Below are 21,734 nucleotides of genomic sequence, written 5' to 3'. Positions count from 1 at the left end.
ACTCCGGGAGGAGGAGAGGCTTTACTGCCATGTTAGGTTGTCCAGAAGAATTTAAAGACCTTCAGGAAAGTTGTGGCCTGTTTTGACCCCCAAAACCGGTCTCTTATTAGTTCGGCTGGGGTATGGGAAGACCGATGCCTGGTCCTGCAGGTGTAAAGTTATAACAATACCAAAATACATATCCATATTTAGAGATTTCTCCAGACTTCCCACCCTCCCCTCCATGGGTCTTATTGTCAACATTTCCAATTGCATATTATTTCTTAATTCATATTTTGTATGTCTCCATATTGTCTATAGTGATGGTTACATTGCAAGTGTTATTAAAATCCTGCTCATGTTTTCATTTGCTTACAGTGGTCTCCTAAATAAATGATAATTTCCCCCCATTTTTTCTTGAAGTTTTTGTCTTCTTGGTTCCAAAGCTTTCCTATCAGTTTTGCCATTTCGGCGTAGACCAACAGCTTGGTTTGCCATTCCTCTCTGGTAGGGACTTTATCTTCTTTCCATCTCTGGGCTAGTAGCATTCATGCAGCTGTTGTCACGTACAGGAAAAGTCTTTTCTGCTCCTTTGGGATCTTGCTACCTACAATTCCCAATTAAAAAAAAGCTTTTTTTAAAAGAAAAGTTATTTTAAACATTTTTTCAATTCATTATATATCATTTCCCAGAATGCTTTTATTACCTTACACGACCACCATAAATGGTAAAAGGTACCTTCTTTTTCTTTACATTTCCAGCAGGTATTTGTACTTGTCTTATACATTTTTGCTAACTTCCTAGGAGTCAAATACTACCAGTACATCATTTTCATATACAGTCATACCTTGGGTTGGAGTAGCTTCGGGTTGAGCATTTCCGGGTTGTGCTATGTGGTGACCCGGAAGTTATGGAACGCATTACTTCCGGGTTTCGCCACTCACGCATGCGCAGGCGCTCAAAATTACATCACACGCATGCACAGAAGCGACGAATCATGACCCGCACACGTGCAGATGCGCAGACGTGGGTTGCATTCACTTCAGGATGTGAATGGGGCTCCGGAACGGATCCCGTTCGCATCCAGAGGTACCACTGTAGTTTTCTTTCAGCGTACAACACACCAAGAATTTCAAGTCAGTTTTCCATAACCTTTCCCAATCTGAAATTTGGATATTATGCCCCAAATCCCTCGCCCAGTGTATCATTACAAATTTAACCCGTTCATCTTTTGTATGTCATTCCAAGGCATTACTCATTGTTGTTGTTGTTTAGTCGTTTAGTCATGTCCGACTCTTTGTGACCCCATGGACCAGAGCACACCAGGCACTCCTGTCTTCCACTGCCTCCTGCAGTTTAGTCAAACTCATGCTGGTAGCTTCAAGAACACTATCCAACCATCTCGTCCTCTGCCGTCCCCTTCTCCTTGTGTCCTCCATCTTTCCCAGCATCAGGGTCTTTTCCAGGGAGTCTTCTCTTCTCATGAGATGGCCAAAGTATTGGAGCCTCAGCTTCAGGATTTGTTCTTCCAGTGAGCACTGAGGGCTGATTTCCTTCAGAATGGAGAGGTTCTTCTTGCAGTCCATGGGACTCTCAAGAGTCTCCTCCAGCACCATAATTCAAATGCATCAATTCTATGGTGATCAGCCTTCTTTGTGGTCCAGCTCTCACTTCCATACATCACTACTGGAAAAACCATAGCTTTAACTATACGGTCCTTTGTTGGCAAGGTGATTTCTCTGCTTTTTAAGATGCTGTCTAAGATGCATTACTCATTAGTCTCATTGAATACCCTCCCACTCATCTGGCTTAATAGACAGTAGACTTCTCTCTCTCTCTCTCTCTCTCTCTCTCTCTCTCTCTCTCTCGTAGCTTTCTGTGATCTAGCTATCTCTTATAAGCATATGGTGAAAACAGACTCCTGATCCAACGATGCTATCTATTTCCTTCTGCAAAGCCCCACCAGCTTGTTTAAGCACTCCATTCCAAAGGGTATCTGTCTGAGCTTTATGAAAAGCTGCTTCAAAACTCCTTTTCTCGAGTTTGTTGTGCTCTCGCAAGTACTGCTTACCTGCCTCACGCTGTCATTCCTGCGATACAACTCTGTCAATAACAGAGAACACCCCTTCCCCCATGATTAATCTCTGGCTTTACACTGTGAGGTGGTCGTGATAAGATTTTTTTTACTTTCTGAACTCCGCACTTGCGGGTGAGGACCTTCGTAACCCTCACGGCGGGCACTCTGGGGTAGAGGGCTTTTGTGTGTGCAGCTAGCATAAACGGAGTAGCAACCTGAAGGTTATTTCTGTTGTCACGTCTATCAAAGTCTCATGATCTATGTGAATTATCACAGCGGGGAGCAGCTGATCTTTATGTTATCTCGCAGGGAAGGAAATGGGAATGGAAAGCCAACGTGTAAATTATAATGGCAGGCTTTTGCAAGTAGCAAAACTCTACGGAGGAAGAGAAAATGGTGTGTTCTCCTTCTGCAACTCTTAACAGAGGAATCCAATGGTGAAAGGATTTTATGGAAAAGTGAATTCTCTATTGGTTCAAAGGTGATGTGTGTGTGTGTGTGTGTGTGTGAGAGAGAGAGAGAGAGAGAGAGAGAGAGAGAGAGAGAGAGCCATGCAAACACCTGTATATTTACAAACCTGGATGGGATGCTGGTGGTGCTGTGGTCTAAACCACTGAGCCTCTTGGGCTTGCCAATCAGAAGGTCAGTGGTTCGAATCCCTGTGACGGTGTGAGCTCCTGTTGCTCTGCCCCAGCTCCTGCCAACCTAGCAGTTCGAAAGCACACCAGTGCAAGTAGATAAATAGGTACTGTTACGGCGGGAAGGTAAATGGCATTTCAGTGCGCTCTGGCTTCCGTCATGGTGTCCCGTTGTGCCAGAAGCGGTTTAGTCCTGCTAGCCACATAACCTGGAAAGCTGTCCATGGACTAATGCCAGCTCACTCAGCCTGAAGCAAGATGAGCGCTGCAACCCCATAGTCACCGTTGACTAGACTTAACTGTCCAGGGGTCCTTTACCTTTTTTATTTATTTACAGACTTATCTGCCTGTCACCTCCCATTATGATCCAGGGGCATAGAGTGGGGGGGTGCCAGGAGATGGGCCTGAGTGCACAATTTTTGAGCGGGTGCAAACCAAGCACCCTCACACAGGCAAACCCAGTGTGGCCTGGCCCAGTGATCTTCTCCACTTGCCAAGAGTCACGTCGGCCAACTGGGCTCTCCCCTGCAAGGGCCAGTAATAATAATAATAATAATAATAATAATAATAATAATAATAATAATAAATTTTATTTATATCCCGCCCTCCCCAGCCGAAGCCGGGCTCAGGGCGGCTAACAACAATCAAATAATCAGTCAAATAATCACACAATCTAAAAATATTTCATTATAAAAATTAATTAAATCAAATTGATGGCAACCAATTAAGCAAAATTCTGTGCAGGTTGCCAGAGGAGGGAGTCAGGCTGCGCCCTGACCAAAGGCCTGGCGGAACAACTCTGTCTTGCAGGCCCTGCGGAAAGATGTCAGGTCCCGCAGGGCCCTAGTCTCTTGTGACAGAGCATTCCACCAGTTTGGAGCCGCAGCCGAGAAGGCCCTGGCTCTAGTTGAGGCCAGCCTAACCTCTCTGAGGCCTGGGACCTTGAGGATGTTATTATTTGCAGACCGTAGGTTTCTCTTTGGGGCATACCAGGAGAGGCGGTCCCGTAGGTACGAGGGTCCTAGGCCGTATAGGGCTTTAAAGGTTAAAACCAGCACCTTAAACCTGATCCTGTACTCCACCGAGAGCCAGTGCAGCTGGTATAGTACCGGATGAATGTGCTCTCGCAGCAAAGACCCCATAAGGAGTCTCGCCGCGGCATTCTGCACCCGCTGGAGTTTCTGGGTCAGTCTCAAGGGCAGCCCCACGTAGACGAGTTACAATAATCCAGTCTGGAGGTGACCGTCGCATGGATCACAGTGGCTAGGTCAGGACGAGAGAGATAAGGGGCCAACTGCTTAGCTTGGCGGAGATGAAAAAATGCCGCCTTTGTTATAGCTGTAATCTGCGCCTCCATAGAGAGGGAGGTATCGAAGATTACACCCAAACTCTTAACGGCCGGTGCTGGCACTAATTGCACCCCCGCAAGAGATGGGAGTTGCCCCCTCGATCCCATATCGTCCCGCCCCAGCCAGAGGACCTCTGTCTTCGAAGGATTTAACTTCAACCGGCTCCCACGTAACCATCCAGCCACAGCTTCCAGCCACAGCTTCCAGAAGAAGAGTTTGGATTTGATATCCCGCTTTATCACTACCCGAAGGAGTCTGAAAGCGGCTAACAATCTCCTTTTCCTTCCTCCCCCACAACAAACACTCTGTGAGGTGAGTGAGGCTGAGAGACTTCAGAGAAGTGTGACTAGCCCAAGGTCACCCAGCAGCTGCATGTGGAGGAGCGGAGACACGAACCCGGTTCACCAGATTACGAGTCTACCGCTCTTAACCACTACACCAAGTGTGGACCTTCTTCGCTCCAGGGGGGGTGGGGTTGCTCTGGAGGCATCGGTAGTGATGACTGTGTTGATCCTCCAAGCACGTGTGTGCCCACCTTAGGCACTGACAACCGGCGCTACGCTGCTGGTATGATCGAGACATACGCAACAGCTGTCCTGTTCTGCTGTAGGTTACTGGCTTTTTATTTCAACAATACCTTTTAAAGTTGAGCTCGCCCACCAATGGAGCTTGGAAGGCTGGAGTTGGGATTAAGTAACCCTAGGTCAGGCTTCCTCAACCTCAGCCCTCCAGATGTTTTTGGCCTACAACTCCCATGATCCCTAGCTAGCAGGACCGGTGGTCAGGGATGATGGGAATTGTAGTCTCAAAACATCTGGAGGGCCGAGGTTGACGAAGCCTGCCATAGGTGGAATCCGCCTAGCTAGAAATAGAATAAGAGTAGAACTTTAAAGGATCTGGCATGTTTGGGGAAGAGCCTGAGAGAATCTTAAGGGCTGATGTGCTGTCTCCAGTACTGTTACAGTGGTACCTCGGGTTACATACACTTCAGGTTACATACTGTCAGGGCTGCTTCCAGATCCCAGCTCACAGAGGATCACGCTAGCCAGCGTTCACTTTATAAAAGTCTTTATTAAGTTACAGTTTCCAATTCCAAGCTGCAGCGTGCAGCCCTACGTCTTATAAGCTAGACCGGCGAAGCTCCGTCTGAGTCCCCGCCTCCTGTACACCAACTTAATACCCTAGCCTTACTCCACCTTTTCTGCCTGACCGTTCTTCTCTGGGTCCCCTCTGCCCCCCGTGGTCTCTTCCTTCCGGGACTCTTCTGACGCTGACCCCCCGGACCCTTCTGTCTCCTTGCGGCGGGCTTTAGGACCTGGCTCCCTTTCCGGGCTGCTTACTGTGCCGCCTTCCTGTGCATTTGAACTTGGCGCGCGCGCCCAACCTTCCACTTTCCGCTTGACCGTTTCTTCGCTCTCCGATGGAGGCGTGGCCACTCCTGACTCATGCCCTCCCCCCTGCGGCGAGCCGCCGGATCCCGATGCCTGGCGCCCTTCCTCCCCACTGCGCTCTGTTGGGGACGTTGGCCCCGATTTTCAACTGCTGCTCTCTGAACCCCCTCTTGTCCCTTCTTCCTGGGGTGTCCCCCTAAGCTCCCCCCTTGCTCTGGTCACTGGCACTCCTTTCTGTGAATCTTCCGATTCACTGGACAGACTCGGAGACCTCGGGTCGTCGTCATCGCTCATCTTTCCTTCGGACTCCTCCCCCTCGCTCTCTGTTTCCTCCCTTGCCCTCGCCTCTGCTCCTGAACCCCTGACACATACGCTTCAGGTTACAGACTCCGCTAACCCAGAAATAGTGCTTCAGGTTAAGAACTTTGCTTCAGGATGAGAACAGAAATCGTGCTCTGGCGGTGCGGCGGCAGCGGGAGGCCCGATTAGCTAAAGTGGTGCTTAGGTTAAGAACAGTTTTAGGTTAAGTACAGACTTCCGGAACGAATTAAGTACTTAACCCGAGGTGGCACTGTACTCAGAACTCATTCACCACTTAAATGGGAAAAAGTATGGTGGTGCGCTGGAAAATGATGATGATGAGAACAGTAATAATAATTCCTTGGGAATTATAGGGACAGAACTACCGAAACTGTATAGAAACTGTATTCATGTATGCTACTACAGCAGCAAGAATGTTACTTGCCCCAAAGTGGAAAGAAGCAGAAGTCCCAGCAAAGGAAGAATGTATATGAAAACTTACGGAATATGCAGAAATGACAAAACTTAACAGGAAGAATAAGAAATTAAGATAACAAACTTTTTATGAAAGAATGGAAATGGTTTATGGAATATTTACAGATAAATTGCAAACAGATAAAAACATTATTGTAATAACTTGCAGTTTCATAAGAGTATATATTTAAAGAAGATAATTAAATGAGCAAATTAAATGAATTTGGATATGCAGAAGATATTAAAAAATTTTTTTTAAAGGAATCTCAGAAAGAGAGGGAAGTCAAATTTTGAAATGTTTAATTGATTGTAAAACTAATAAAATGTATAAACTTGAAAAGTATAAAATAATAATAATAATAATAATAATAATAATAATAATAATAATAATAATAGGACTGGGGCCACATTGCAACCATTTTCTTTTTGTCCCATAGAATTCACTGGAAACCATGAGAATTCAGCTAGCTCATCTCTGTGTCTTTCCAGTCTTTTGCAGGTATATCTTTCTTTCTTTCTTTCTTTCTTTCTTTCTTTCTTTCTTTCTTTCTTTCTTTCTTTCTTTCTTTCTTATTTTTTTGGGGGGGAATAAGAGGCTGACAGTAAAAGTGCAATTGAACTGTATTGGCAGTTAAAGTGCAAGTGTATGAGATGATAAAAGTTTCTGTTTATTGATGAAATGTTTATTCTGCTGGAGCTTTTGCCGTTTTCCTGGATCTCTTATGGGTTCTTGCAATGGTTTTATTGTAATATGGATAAGATCAAGTTTTGACTTTCAGATCATTATATACTCAGAAAGGCGAATTCATTGAGGTTGAACCTCATGATTCCATTTGGTTTTATTGTGATCTTAGATGGTGCTTTCTGAGAAGCTGCAGTAAATGGCAGGTAAAACACTTTTGGCAAACCAATAAACTGAACTCACTCTCAAATATGAGGCTGGTTAAACCAAATGGAAAATTAGCAGTTCCTACAAACTGCAGGAAAAAACCAAAAATACTAGCAGCTTACATGACCTCATTAATTTGCTGAATGCTCAGCATATATTCTGCTGAAGGATAATATGAAATATTTTTAGCACTAATAAATCTGAGGTAGATGGGGGAAAATATCCTACCTTTGAATTACCATGACTATGTTTTTGCACTCATCAGCCATATTTTAGTAAACTGAAGAAATATGAACACTGAAGCTTTAAATCTTAATTCCAAATGTAGCCATCAAGCTGTCTTTTAACTTCAGCATGGCTCAAGGTAGCAAGGCTCTCAGTGCAGGAATTTTTCAAATAGGTGTCTTTAAGGCTAGGTTAGAAACATTCTTCCTGATGTGCTTCCTTTCCGTATGAGATGAGGGAGCACGAACAAAATTTGATGCTCCACATGCTTTCTGATGGGGGGGGCATCTCCCTCAAAGTCTCAAGACGCTATTTTTGATCTACGTCTTTGTTTTGTTAACTAGTACCAAAAAGAAAAACAATTTCCTATCTTCTGATAAAACAGTATTCACCATTTTAGTACAATAGCTATAATCACAATCTTTCCTGTGAGGCCTGATCGTCAGAATTACCAGTGAAAATATTGCTTTCCTCCCATCTGTCTATAAATTTATTCAATAGCTGTCATTCTTTCTTCACACTGAATAAGTTTCATAATCTCCCAAACTTGTAGCAACCAAAAATTATCTTCAGCAATTTTCTATCTGCAAGTTTTTTCAGAGCACAATTCTTCATGATATGGGAGCCTCATGAATGGGATATTGCAAGTGGAATGCAACCACGGGGCTGGATTGAGCCCATTGTGCTGGAGGAGAGCTGTTTAAACTCTCTCATTTTCTCCTTGAACATACCGTATTTGTTGCTCTATAAGACGCACTTTCCCCCTCCTAAAAAGTAAGGGGAAATGTGTGTGCGTCTTATGGAGCGAATGCAGGCTTCACAGCTATCCCAAAAACCAGAACAGCATGAGGGATCGCTGCTTTCGCTGCGCATAATTTGAAATTCAGAATATTTTTTTTCTTGTTTTCCTAGGTGCATCTTATCGTCTGGAGCGAAAAATACGGTACTTCCTCTAAAGCTTGTCTCCATCCTGCAAGGGAAATAGAAGGTACCTAAAACAACAAGGACTCTTGTGGTGCCTTGAAGACTGATGAATGGATAAAAAAAACCTTATGGAATATGCAGAAATGGCAAAACTTACTGGGAGAATAAGACGTCAAGATAACACACTTTTTATAAAAGAATGGAAATGGTTTATGGAATGTTTACAGATAAATTGCAAACTGATAAAAACATTAGCAGATGATTGTGATAACCTGCAATTTCATAAGAGCATATATTTAAAGTAGATAATTAAATGAACAAATTAAATGAATTTTGATAAGCAGAAGATATTAAAAAATAAATTTAAGGAACCGCAGAAAGAGGGGAAAGGAAGTCAAACTTTGAAATGTTAAATTGATTGTAAATCTAATGAAATGTATAAACTTGAAAAATATCAATAAAAACTTGAAGACTGATGAATTTATTACGGAAGAAGCTTTGTGAATTATAGTCCACTTCATCAGATGCACAGTGCTATTCTGATACACACAAACAGAGTTATTATGGGGTCAAAAGAAAATGAAATGCAGAAAGTATAGACAGTGATAATTATGTTATTAACACCAGCCATTAGAAAAAAACCCTCACACAGATGTTGAAAACACAGCCATCCTGCCAATAGCAAAACAATTAACATTTGTAGTGTGATTACTCCCCCCCAAAATAATATTTGTGCCAATTCAGTTCACAACCGAATCCTAATGTTCAGGAGGAAGAGCAGACTATTAGGTTATGTCCTTTCCTACTTCCTCTTCTATGTAAAGCTGATGATCAGAGTGTTTTCAGCTTCTTTTTGGAGACCTTGTGTATGACTGCTAAAGGATCAGGGCTACACTATCCTTTAGGGGTAATACATCTGTTTGGCCAATTGACCCATTTGCAACTAGAGAACCTGTTGTGTGTCGAGGTCCCCAAGCCACCCCTCAAAATAAACTCACAATTCACGCTTAATTTTTGTTTAAGGTTTTTGGCATAATTTTGGCCACAGCTTTATTAAAATACAACATCTGTGAGTGGTTGCTTAGGCATTGGTTAACACTATATGTCCCCCTGCCTGGGACAGAACTGACTTTCTGAACTCCATGGGAAGCCAGTGAAGGGAAAACAATGTTGGGGATCAGTTGAGCTGAGTGACAGTTCCTCACTGCTCACCCAACCTGCTCCCCAGGGCTTGCCGGCCCTGGTCCCATTTCAGGGGTTGGACGAAATCGTGGCAAGCCCCAGGATTCCTTTAACGGAATTCCCTTCAGCACCATTGGAGGGGCAGGCACAGCCTATCCTTACCCCTCCTCCACCAATTTTTATAACCTAACCGCAACCTTACAAGTTGTGACGAATTGCTAAGTAGTAGGCAAAAACCAAAGGGCACCAGCCAGTCAGCCAAATGGACAAAATTCCTACTAGGCCTCTACCCCAATGGCAGATGACCCCATGACAGGCATAGCAAGGTCAACTGGAACTCAGGGCGGGCCGGCGGGTGATCCGATGCACTCAGCAAAAGAGAAAGCAAAAGCTGAGTGCCCCAATATTTAAAGCCTTTGGTCCCACCCACCACATTGCAACATGCAATTTGCCCCAGCAACCCGGCCATCTAATCGTTGCCCCAGGCCAACTCACTTTTACCTGCCTGGAAACAGAGGGTTGGCTTGGCAGACTCCACGGCAACACGTGTTCTCATTTCAGGGAGAACACGCTTTGTGGGTACCATACACATTTGGGATGCGGGTGGCGCTGTGGTCTAAACCACTGAGCTTCCTGGGCCTGCCGATTGGAAGGTCTGCGGTTCGAATCCCTGCGATGGTGTGAGCTCTCGTTGCTCTGCCCCAGCTCCTGCCAACCTAGCAGTTCAAAAGCACACCAGTTCAAGTAGATAAATTGTTGGGATTTTTGACTACATGCAATTCTGTGCAGCTTCACACAGAGTCAATTAAGAGTTGGCCGACAGCCAAGGATGACTGAGCAGAGAGGAGTTATCTGCCTGGAGATATGGGACCCTGGAAACAGCTTTACCATTGGTTGAGATCTCGCCCAGGCATAATGACTTATGACCTTACTGACTGGAGTGTTTGTTGGTCAGTGTGGTGTTCTGAGAGTCGTTTGGAGTTTGTTAAGAGACAGTGTTTTGTTCCTGTTTCGTCCATCCTGCCTGCAGCTGATTGCTTTCTGGAACTCTGCGTATGCTCTGCTAAGATCTGCCTAAGGGCCTGCAACAGGTCAAAGTTGCAAAACACCAATATAAATAGGTACCACTGCAGTGGGACAGTAAAAGCATTTACATGTGCTCTGGTTTCTGTTCTGGTGTTCCGTTGTTCAAGAAGTGGTTTAGTCCTGCTGGCCACATGACCTGGAAATCTTTCTGTGGACAAATGCTGGCTCCCTCGGCCTGAAAAGCGAGATGAGCGCCACAAAGTCTTTCCTCCTCCCAGGAGGAATTCCCGTATCATGCAGGGGGCGCTCTGCCCCCTGCTTCAACTCCAGAGCTGGTGCCACACCCCTCCCCGGTTGGGCACCCAATAGAGAAGCTCGGCGGGGGCATGGCTTGCTGCTCAAACGCAGCCACGCCAGCCATCCCCACCATTGCACACACATTTTCTTCAAGTCACCCACCCTCCACTCCCTTTAGATTAGCTGTTCCTGAGACTTTGCTATGGACCTCTGGTTGGTCCCTCTGTTTAACCAGGGGGCCTGGTAGGAGTTTTTTCCAGTTGGCTAAATTGGCCTGGCCTCTTGGTTTTTTTCACCTACCTCGTAGCAACCATCACAACTTTCGTGGTATTTGGCAGTTAGGCATTGGAATGTGTTGTTGGTGTTTGGGGGGGCAAGGTGTGGCCATCGGTCGTGGATCCTGTCCGATGCCCGTGTGGCGGGGGGCCATGGCACGACCCTCAGTGACATCAGGAAGAGAGCCTATAGTTGGATTAGCATCAACAGGCTCCCCCTACTGGTGGTTAACCCCTCCTCAGACTCACCCCTCTCTGAGTGGGTGGAGTCAAATGTTCCGTGGTCCAATGCCTAAGCCAATACCTTCTCACATGCTGTAATCAATAAAGTTGTGGCCTCTACCTTACCCATTAACCTTACATTCTGTGTCCACGTGTCTTTATTCCCCAAGCGGGGATCGGGTCCTCGAATCACAACCCCATAGTCGCCATTGACTGGACTTAACCACCCAGGGGTCCTTTACCTTTACCTTCTGCCATACACATACTGCAACCAAGCACAGACCACATCCCATTCTATTGGCTTTAGAAGAACAATTATTTAAAGCCTAATTTTAGTAAAAGGGGCCACCAGACGAGGCCTCAGTGGGCACATGTTCTCCCATGGCCATCACGTTGACAATCCAGGTTTTGAGACAGAAAAACTGCAAAAGTATTGCGTCAGAGAGAATGTCATGTCCTTCCACAAAACTTATAGCCAATACTACTACTTCTTCTTTTTGGGGTAAATAGCTATTGTTTCTCTGCCTGCACTTCCACCATCTGGTCTAATTTCTTTTTTTAGATCTTATTATACTAAGCAGGAACTTTTAACATTCTACAATAGATGCAAATTTATGTGCCTACACACAGAAGACTAACCTTTGCCTAAAAGAAATCTGTTGTACGATAGACAAAGAGTGGTGTGTTTTGTTCTCGTGGTCTTTATCCAGATTGTGGACCTGAGTGGAGGGGTGTATTTGTATAAAGGAATAATAAGTCTCAAACTTTTCAAAACATACCACAGATTGAACACAAAGTGCATGGAAGTGACCAGAGAGAACCTAAATTTTTCTTATTTCAGTGTCATCATGACTCAGAAGGATACTGTTGTGATCTGTAAAATGTCTTAAAAGAGAAAAGGTTGCTGCAGTTTATGTGCCAACATGCCCAGAATGAAATGGCCCAAAATGCTCAGTCCCATCATATTCTGAAATACTGGCAACACCATTTAATTCTTTGGATAATGAAAGCAATTTAGTGCATTATAATTTAGGATGTAAATGTTAGGAATGCAATCGGTGGCAGATAAGTGCAGCACAAAGATCGTATGAAACAATGGCCAGGCATCTACGAATCAGAGATGCTTTTGGGCAAGTAACATTCTTGCCTCTGTAGTTGCATACATGGATAAATCTCTATACAGTTTGTGTTGTTCTGTCCATATACTGTATTTTTTTCTCTATAAGACTTTTTCCCTCCTAAAAAGTAAGGGGAAATGTGTGTGCGTCTTATGGAGCGAATGCAGGCTGCGCAGCTATCCCAGAAGCCAGAAGAGCAAGAGGGATTGCTGCTTTCGCTGGGCAGCGATCCCTCTTGCTATTTTGGCTTCTGGGATTCAGAATATTTTTTTCCTTGTTTACCTCCTCCAAAAATTAGGTGTGTCTTGTGGTCTGGTGCGTCTTATAGAGTGAAAAATACAGTAATTCCCAAAAGGAAAACTTCTGGGGATTTTTTACAAACGTTATTTGAAACATCTTTTTCAATTCATTATATATCATTTCCTAGTAAGCTTTAACCTTACTACAAGACCACCACATATGATATAAAGAACATTATTTCTCTTTACATTTCCAACACTTATTTGATTTGGCCAAAGCTCAGAAACTTCAGCTAACTCAAAATGCTACAGTACCTCTCACAGATGCTCGGAGTTGCAGCCACATTGATCCCGTAAAATATCAAGTGCACTGGCTGATAATTCCCAATTCAAGGGCTCTAAACCTTTTGTGGCCTAGACCCCTGCTACCTTAAGAGATTGCCTCTGCCTACACCAACCCCTACATCAAATTCAGCCATCAAAGCAGGCATTGTTCATGTTCCCTCACCACACAGGGTGAGCTCTGCAAGTGCAGCTTTCTCCCGATTGAAGTGCAGAGTGTTTGAGGACACAGGGAAACCAAAATGCTTGTTTACAAAGCTATTGTTTTACCAACCTTCCTGTAAGCTTTTGAAACATGGATGTGAAACATCAACACCATCTCCAACTCCTCAAAAGGCTCCATCAATGGTGTCTCTGAAAAATTTAGCCTCTACAAACTAGCCTGGCTGGCTGGTTGAATGTGGGCCATTATGAAACCTCTGTGCAAAATAGAGGTTGCCAAGGTGATGGGTATGTGAGGTGGCAAGAAAAAAAGTGGATGACCTTGGCTCAGGCAGCATCACAGGGTAGCTGTCAGGGAGGGTGTCGGGAGCAAGTCAGCAATAATTCACAAGGTGTTCATGAAGTTAAGTCTATATTCAAAGAAACAGAATGTCATGGACCAGGAATCAGCTTTGCCTGCTGAACAGCAGCCAGAAGGGGGAGAAGGGGGCGTGGGGCCACCTGCAACCAATCAGCCTTCATGGACTCAGAGAAAAAGGTACTGATGAGAACCAGCTGGCTTCAGCCTTCTTAAGCATAGCTTCCAGCAGCAGTCAGAGACTGGTAACAATGCTTGTAGTTTCTGGTCCTACCTTGCTGCTTCCTGCTTGCCTTGACCCCATACTCATTGGAGTCCCTGACCTCTGGATTGCTATTCTCCTGACCCTAAGACTGGACCTGACTTTGGATGCTGACTCTGCCTCCAGGCAAGTACACCTCAGAAACTCTTCTGGTTGGCTGGCCTTCCACTCCACTGAGCTCTGTATGTGGTTGCTCAGCAACGGGACTATGACATAACACAAGGAGCCCAGCAACTCTTCCACAGGGCTGGTGCCACTACCGAGAAGGCCCTCTGCTTGGTTCCCTGTAACTTGGCTTCTCACAGGGAGGAAACTGCCAGAGGACCTTCAGAGTTAGACCTCAATGTCCGGGCTGAATGATGGGGGTGGAGATGTTCCTTTGGGTATACAGGCCTGAGACCCTTTAGGGCCTTAAAGGTCAGCACCAATACTTTGAATTGTGCTCAGAAACGTACTGGGAGCCAATGTAGGTCTTTCAGGACCAGTGTTATATGGTCTCGGCAGCTACTCCCTGTCACCACTCTAGCTACCGCATTCTGGATTAATTGCAGTTTCTTGGACACCTTCAAAGGTAGCCCCAAGTAGAGCACATTGCAGTAGTCCAAGCGGGAGATAACCAGGGCATGCACTACTCTGGTGAGTAGTTGCCTTTCAGTTGTTTTTGGACTAGATATTCCACCAGCTCCAACCAGCATGACAAATGGTCAGGGATGACAGCAGTTGTAGTCTAAAATATTTGGAGGGCCCCAAGTGACATCATTTGCATTATTCCCATGTCAAAGGGCTGCCCCATAGTTCAGGGCTGCCCACTTGAATAAAATATTGGAGGAGCATGTGTCAAGGACTGGGCAGAAGAGGAATGGTGAAGACCACCTTCACATCCTGACCCAGGGAGGAGGAAGAGGAAGACAGCATAGATTTACAACAGGGGTTAGAAGGACGTAGCAGCTCAGAGGCAGATGAGGGGGAAAGTTGGAAAATCATGGGAGAGCCAGAACAACACTCAACTGACACGTTGTCAGTAGAAAGTATTCCAGACCCACCATCTCCCAGAACCCGGCAAGCCTTAAAAGTAGGAGAGCAAAGATCTCAAAGCCAGAGGGCCAGTGGCAGAGCATATGCCCGCGCTGCCCGGGGCGCGCGCACTCCCAAGGGGGTGCGGGGTGCGGATGGTGCCCTCCCAGGCATGGGATAGCTGCTCAGGTGTCTGGAGTGGCGCATGAGCCCTGCAGCCAGGGGTGGAGCGAGCCACCCATGGTGGACATTCAGAATACCGCCTGCCAACGACTCCCAAGCCTCCCCGAAGCTGTCAAAACGAAGGAGAAAGGGGGGTGCTGTTTGCAAACCCACTTACCCCAACAGCTCGAAGTAGGCTTTGGGAATCACCCCCCTCAGTGAGGGCACCTGGGGCAGTCCCCCCCCTACACCCCTGCAGAGGGCACTTAGCGGCATCCGTAGAGGAGACAATGAGAATAATGAATGAGGAAGTGGGAGAGACAGGGTGTATGGAGATTCACTCGGGACAACGCCATTATCCAAGAGGCTGAGTTCTATAGCCTCTCTCTGTAAACACTGAAATAAAAAAGAATGGTAAGAAACTTTCCCTTGCCTTTATACTTTCCTGGGCCACCAGCCAGGTGCCGCTGACAGCAGGTAAGCCCCGCCTATATAATCATATGACATAGTATACATACACTATTTGAATGGCAATGCTCATCAGTTTTGGGGGGCCTGACTGCCTCAAATATTTTCATGGAGTGGCTGAAGTGACCTCAGCCTCTTGGAACTGGCTCCTACATCATAGTTTATGGCCAGCATTCTAGTAACAAGCATGAACTTCCCGTTACAATTTCAAGCTTCTGAAATGGAAAACTGCATGATTTCCATTTCTTTTTAATAAACAAAAGTTATTTAAAACCTGAAATCTGAAACTTACTTATTGCTGTCAAGACTGTCATATTTTTGATTTAGGGTAGGAGTCAACAGCAATGCGCAAAAGTAATCAAGCAGGAGTAACCAGATGTAGCTTTGATTATGTACAATCTTGGCAAATGAAGACCCGTGTAGGTGGATACACTTGAAAAGTTCTGGTTCATAAACTGCCCACAGGGACAGTTTAATATTTCAGGGTTGTAGGTGTGCAACCTAACACATATATAACTTTATTTTCAAAAAAAGAAGGGTGCATTGAACTAGCCTTAATTAGTTATTTTAAGGTGACATCTGAAGTGGTGTGAGGTTTCTTCAAGCGGAATGACACAGGCAAACGATTCTGGGGATAATAACTTACCACTGAGTAGCATTTGCTGTTAATTCTTTGAATATGTCCAGTGAGATAACTGAAGTTCAGTGCAGCAGATAAGCAGGGCCGTCTTTATCATATGTGGTGCCAGGGGGCAGTTCAGAGTTGTTGAGCTTTTTTTGGGGGGGCATGCAATCTCTCCCATGCCGCTGCAGTTGGAGGGAGGAGAGCAATCCCCACAGAGGCTTGGGAGAGAAGCTGCATGCCTCATGTGAACAGCATGCGTGTGCTGGGCTGGCCTCTCGACAGCCCGCCAATCCCAGGCACGTAGGAGGGCAGAGCTGTCTGGCTGCCTCGGCGCCCGCAGCACAAAAGCATGCGGCGCTCTGACGGGCTCTGCTCCGATCGGCAGCGGCTGTCAGTTGGCCTGGCTCTTCATTCCCCAGATTCCAAATCTTGGCCCTGGACTCTTGGCCTGGCGCCCATGAGAGCCCAGTGCCCGGGTGCCCCACACCCCTAGCGCCTATGGGTAAGTCGGCCCTGTAGATAAGCTAAGTAAAGAGGCTGCAGAGCATGCCTGGACTATGTGCTGCTATGAATCCTGGCTTTGTCTGTAGACATAGTTACCGCACAAAAATGAGAAGGCCTTCCTCACATTCTCCAGGCAGTTACAAACCAAAAACAATACAGTGATACCTCGGGTTACATATGCTTCAGGTTACATACGCTTCAGGTTACAGACTCTGCTAACCCAGAAATAGTGCTTCAGGTTAAGAACTTTGCTTCAGGATGAGAATAGAAATTGCGCGGCGGCACAGCAGCGGAAGGAAGCCCCATTAGCTAAAGTGGTGCTTCAGGTTAAGATCAGTTTCAGGTTAAGAACGGACCTCCAGAACGAATTAAGTTCTTAACCCGAGGTACCACTGTACAGTTGTACCTCGGGTTACAGACACCTCGGGTTACAAACACTTCGGGTTACAGACACCGCTAACCTGGAAGTAGTACCTCGGGTTAAGAACTTTACTTCAAGATGAGAACAGACATCGCACACTGGCTACACGGCAGCAGCGGGAAGTCCCATTAGCTAAAGTGGCACCTCAGGTTAAGAACAGTTTCAAGTTAAGAACGGACCTCTGCAACGAATTAAGTTCGTAACCAGAGGTAGCATTGTATCTCCTGTGGGCCATTGCTGTGGGCCATTTCTTCTTTGTTAGCCTTTTGTCTAGGGGTGGGTAAAGGTTTCAGTTTTGGTTTATCTCAGTTCCTCATTTTTTCCAATTTTAAGTTCAGCTCTCCACATTTCCAGATCAGTTTGAATTTTTAAAAAGTTCTCGTGAAACTTCAGCAGCATTTCTTTGTGTAAATTTCTCCTACTATACTGATTTTTATACACAATTGTGCCTAATGTACACATTTCTGCTATTTTCCCCAATATAATATGTTTTGTAGGCTAGTTTCATGTATGTGTCTGAGGAGATTTCACCCCTCCCATATCCAAGAATCTGCTGATGTTCTCTGCTGATTCTCCAGAGAGGAGGGGGCGGTTTCTGCTCTCTATTTATTCCGCTCCAGCCTCACATCAAAGAGAGAGAGAGAGACTGAGTGTTAGAGAGAGATCGTGTGTATAGATAAGGTTGCTGCTAAGAGCAGCTGCAGACAGTCAGTGCAGTTCAGCATTCTTGCTTAGACCTCATTTAGCTCTGTACATAGTTGTGTATTATAGTTGTAGATAGAATAAAAGAAGATATTCTACAGAGCTGCTCTCCAAGTTGTTTATGCTCTGCTATACTCTGCTATACTCTGCTGTGCGACGACTGTCTTCTTGTTGGAGTGAATCCGGTGCTCACAACTCTAAGCTGTGAGTCCACAGCACTTTGACCTGTTCCTGGGCAGAAGGTGGTCTCTGGAAGTGCTACCCAGCTCGCCTAGCCCAGTCGGGGCTGAAGTGTATGAGTCCAGTTGGTGGCACTGGCTCAAGGGCGATGCTGACAGTGTCATGCGTTCATATGCACCTTTTACCCTAATATGCTTTTTTTATAAAAAAAAAATCCACATTATGTGGCTGGAGATCTGCATTGCAAAATTCAGAGAAGTGCAGATTTCGAAGGACAGCTATGATTGTGTTCAAGCACTGTTTCTCCCTATGGAGTAATGAAGAGAGAAAAGTTGGTATGGTGATTCTTCACTGTATCTCCTGACTTTGATGCCTAGCCAAAGATCACATTTATTTGGACTAAATGACCCTTCTAAGGGTCCCTTCTAACTCTTTAGTTCTATGATTCTACATTGTCCCACAGAACATCTTTTTTTTCCCTTTTGGAAATACTTTTTATTTGATTTTACAAGTGTAAAGTTATAACAATACCAAGTACATATCCAAAATTAGAGATTTCTCTGAATCTCCAGAATTCCCACCCTCCCCTCCATGGGTCTTATTGTCAATATTTTCAACTGCATATTATTTCATAATCCACATTCTGTATCTCTCCATATTGTCCATAGTGTTTGTTACATTACAAGTGTTATTAGAATCCTTCTCATGTTTTCATCTGCTTACAGTAGTCTCCTAAATAAATGATAATTTTTTCTCGTTCTTTCTTGAAACTTTTGTCTTCTTGGTTCCTGAGTTTTCCAGTCAGTTTTGCCATTTTGGCGTAGTGCAACAGCTTGGTTTGCCATTCCTCTCTGGTAGGGACTTTATCTTCTTTCCATCTCTGGGCTAGTAGCATCCATGCAGCTGTTGTCACATACATGAAAAGCCTTTTTCTGCTCCTTTGGGATCTCGGTACCTACAATTCTTAATAAAAAAGCTTCTTTTTAAAATAAAAAGTTATTTTAAACATTTTTTTTGAATTCATTACATATCATTCCCCAGAATGCTTTTATTACCTTACACGGCCATCAGATATGGTGAAAGGTACCTTCTTTTTCTTAACATTTCCAGCAGGTATTTGTACTTGTCTTATACATTTTTGCTAACTTAAAAAAAGTAAAGGACCCCTGACAGTTAAGTCCAGTTGCGAGCGATTCTGGGGTTGTGGCGCTCATCTCGCTTTACAGGCCAAGGGAGCCGGCGTTTGTCCGCAGACAGTTTTTCCAGAGTCAAATACCACCACCACAGAACATCTTATTTGGCATCTTATTTGTAGAACTCCCTCTCCCAGCATACCATATTTTTCGCTCCATAAGACGCACCAGGCCAGAAGACGCACCTATGTTTTGGAGGAGGAAAACAAGAAAAAATTTATTCTGAATCCCAGAAGCTGGAACAGCAAGAGGGATCTGGCTTCTGGGATAGCCTCTTGCTGTTCTGGGTTCTGGGATAGCCGTGTGCAGCCTCTCCCGGGCAGCGGGGTGAAGGCTCTCCCTGCCCAGAAGAGGCCGTGCGCGGCTAAGCCAGAAGCCAGGACAGCAAGCGGGAAGCCTCAATGCAAAGCCTCCTGAGCGAAGAGGCAGGAGCGCTCCCGCTGTGCTCAAGAGGCTTTGTGTGGCTATCCCTGAAGCCAGGAGAGCAAGAGGGATCGGTGTGCACTTCAGCAATAGCTGCGCAGCCTCCATTCGCTCCATAAGACGCACACACATTTCCCCTTACTTTTTAGGAGGGGAAAAGTGTGTCTTATAGAGCAAAAAATACGGTACGTATCTGGCAAAGCCTTCCTTCTTCACTGGGAAGGGCTTCAAAAATTAAAAAAATAAAAGGAGAAATGGCCATCTCCTCCAGAACCCTATTGCCAATTTTAGCATCTCTAAATCATTAGTACCATATAACTTGAATAAGAGCAGTTATTTTTAAGTTCAAGAGCTTTTACCTCTGCAATGAACACCTTCCTTAAGTCAATAGTATATTCTAAAGTTATCCCTTACTCCCTTTAAGCATCCTGCCATGCTCAGAGTCACAGAAAAGGGATTTTTTGGGAGAATAATTTAAGTATAATAAATGAGATAATGAGCTTGGGAAATCGAAGGGATCCTGGTGGTCAAAGATAGATGGGTCAGATGGGTGCAGTTTGAAGCAATATCTCTTAGCCCAGAGAGATCAGCTGCCACTGGCTTTTTTTAACCAGAAACTTTCATTCTTTAAATGTCACAGATTTAAAAGAGGCAAATCATTATTTCAACGTGCGTGCATGTGTTAGTTTAGACCTTTTTGGACTTTGGGTTTGCTGGAAAATTGGCGCGCTTAAATTTTTTTTTGTTGATAATGCGTATTTTAGATTCTTGACAGCTGATTTTAATGGGTTGTGATTTTTTATTTCATCGGAATTGACTGATACTGCGGATTTTACAACACAATATGTTGTTGCTTTGCTTTGTGAGTTGTTCTGGGATCCCAGATTGGGTTATGAATGTGGGGTGCAAATTTGAAAAAAAAATCATGTAAGCACGTGGTTGGGTGTAAGTCACTTTGGGTTGCCTTTGGGCAAGATAAAGCAGCTAACACTTTTTTTAAAAAAAAAATCATCATCATGGGAGGTATTGTGAATCAAACACGCTGCTCTTTCCATAGCTCCACCCCTTAATTTGCTCATTTTTTAGCACGAAGTTAAAGTGTTACAGTATCTTGGAAGCCGGCTTTTACAGCCATAGATACCTTTGGAATACTTCAAAATGTGTAACTGGGGAAAACTCACTTGGCTACTTGTTGGTGTAGTTGCAATGGTCATGTCTTTGTCCCACAGTGCAATTCAAACTAAGATCCACCGGGATGAGAGAGTTGGGTTCAGTGGATCTTGTTGAGTTTTACCGGCTAAGCCAGTGACCAGTTGGGGCCATGACAGCATAAGCCCCACAGATGTTGTTGTTTAGTCATTTAGTAGTGTCCGACTCTTCGTGACCCCATGGACCAGAGCACGCCAGGCACTCCTGTCTTCCACTGCCTCCCACAGTTTGGTCAAACTCATGCTGGTAGCTTCGAGAACACTATCCAACCATCTCGCCCTCTGTCGTCCCCTTCTCCTTGTGCCCTCAATCTTTCCCAACATCAGGGTCTTTTCCAGGGAGTCTTCTCTTCTCATGAGGTGGCCAAAGTATTGGAGCCTCAGATTCAGGATCTGTCCTTCCAGTGAGCACTCAGGGCTGATTTCCTTCAGTATGGACATGTTTGATCTTCTTGCAGTCCATGGGACTCTCAAGAGTCTCCTCCAGCACCATAATTCAAAAGCATCAATTCTTTGGCGATCACAGATATGCCAGTGCAAATCTTTCACCCTGGCTCATCTGAGGCTCAGCTGGCAGAATTTATATTGGCAAAATTTGTGCTGGTGTAAGCCCCCCTCCCCTCCCAAAAAACGAGATTTGGTGGAAGCTGGACAGGGTGACATGTGACTTAGCAACCAGGTGGCGAAGATTGAATTCCCCCTGAGTGGGGTTTGGAATAGGGCCAACGTAAGTTGGCGTAATGTACTCCAATGTACAACACACCAGCTTTTTATAGTTTGGATGGCTCTGTTAGCCGCATTCAATGTTTAGAGAAGAACCTAGCAGAGCCCTGCTAGAGATAAGCATTTGCTTACAGCTGCACATTGGGAGCCTCATTTAGCTTGCTTTAACTTTCATTTGGGGACTTCTAAGAAGTGGGCAACCTAATTTAATTCCCCTTGAGAGTTTCTTAAGAGAAACTGGCAGCTTGTCTTGCTCTGGGAAGGAATCTGGCATGACAAACCTATTGATTATGGGGTTGTCATTCTTCTGTGTAGAGATACAGTCACATTCACCATTAAGTGCTTAGCCTAATGGCAATTTGGAAAAGGGATTGTTGAAGAA

The 21,734-nt window shown here is 45.0% G+C and overlaps 1 long non-coding RNA gene across 2 annotated transcripts; it reads left to right on the top strand.

Annotated features, from left to right (window-relative positions):
* Window positions 1-6,660: 6,660 nt before the first annotated feature.
* On the top strand, window positions 6,661-8,722 carry LOC309541163. Of its 2 annotated transcripts, XR_014223656.1 has the most exons (3): window positions 6,661-6,707; window positions 7,063-7,096; window positions 8,235-8,722. It is a non-coding gene; the product is annotated as an uncharacterized lncRNA (long non-coding RNA). The 2 variants fall into 2 exon arrangements; XR_014223657.1 differs by lacking the exon at window positions 6,661-6,707 and having other exon boundaries at window positions 6,797-7,096.
* The last annotated feature ends 13,012 nt before the right edge of the window (window positions 8,723-21,734 follow it).

This window comes from Podarcis vaucheri (genome assembly GCF_965113315.1).
Source record: "Podarcis vaucheri genome assembly, chromosome: 9".
NCBI lineage: Eukaryota > Metazoa > Chordata > Lepidosauria > Squamata > Lacertidae > Podarcis > Podarcis vaucheri.
This window is presented reverse-complemented; position numbering and strand designations above follow the sequence as displayed.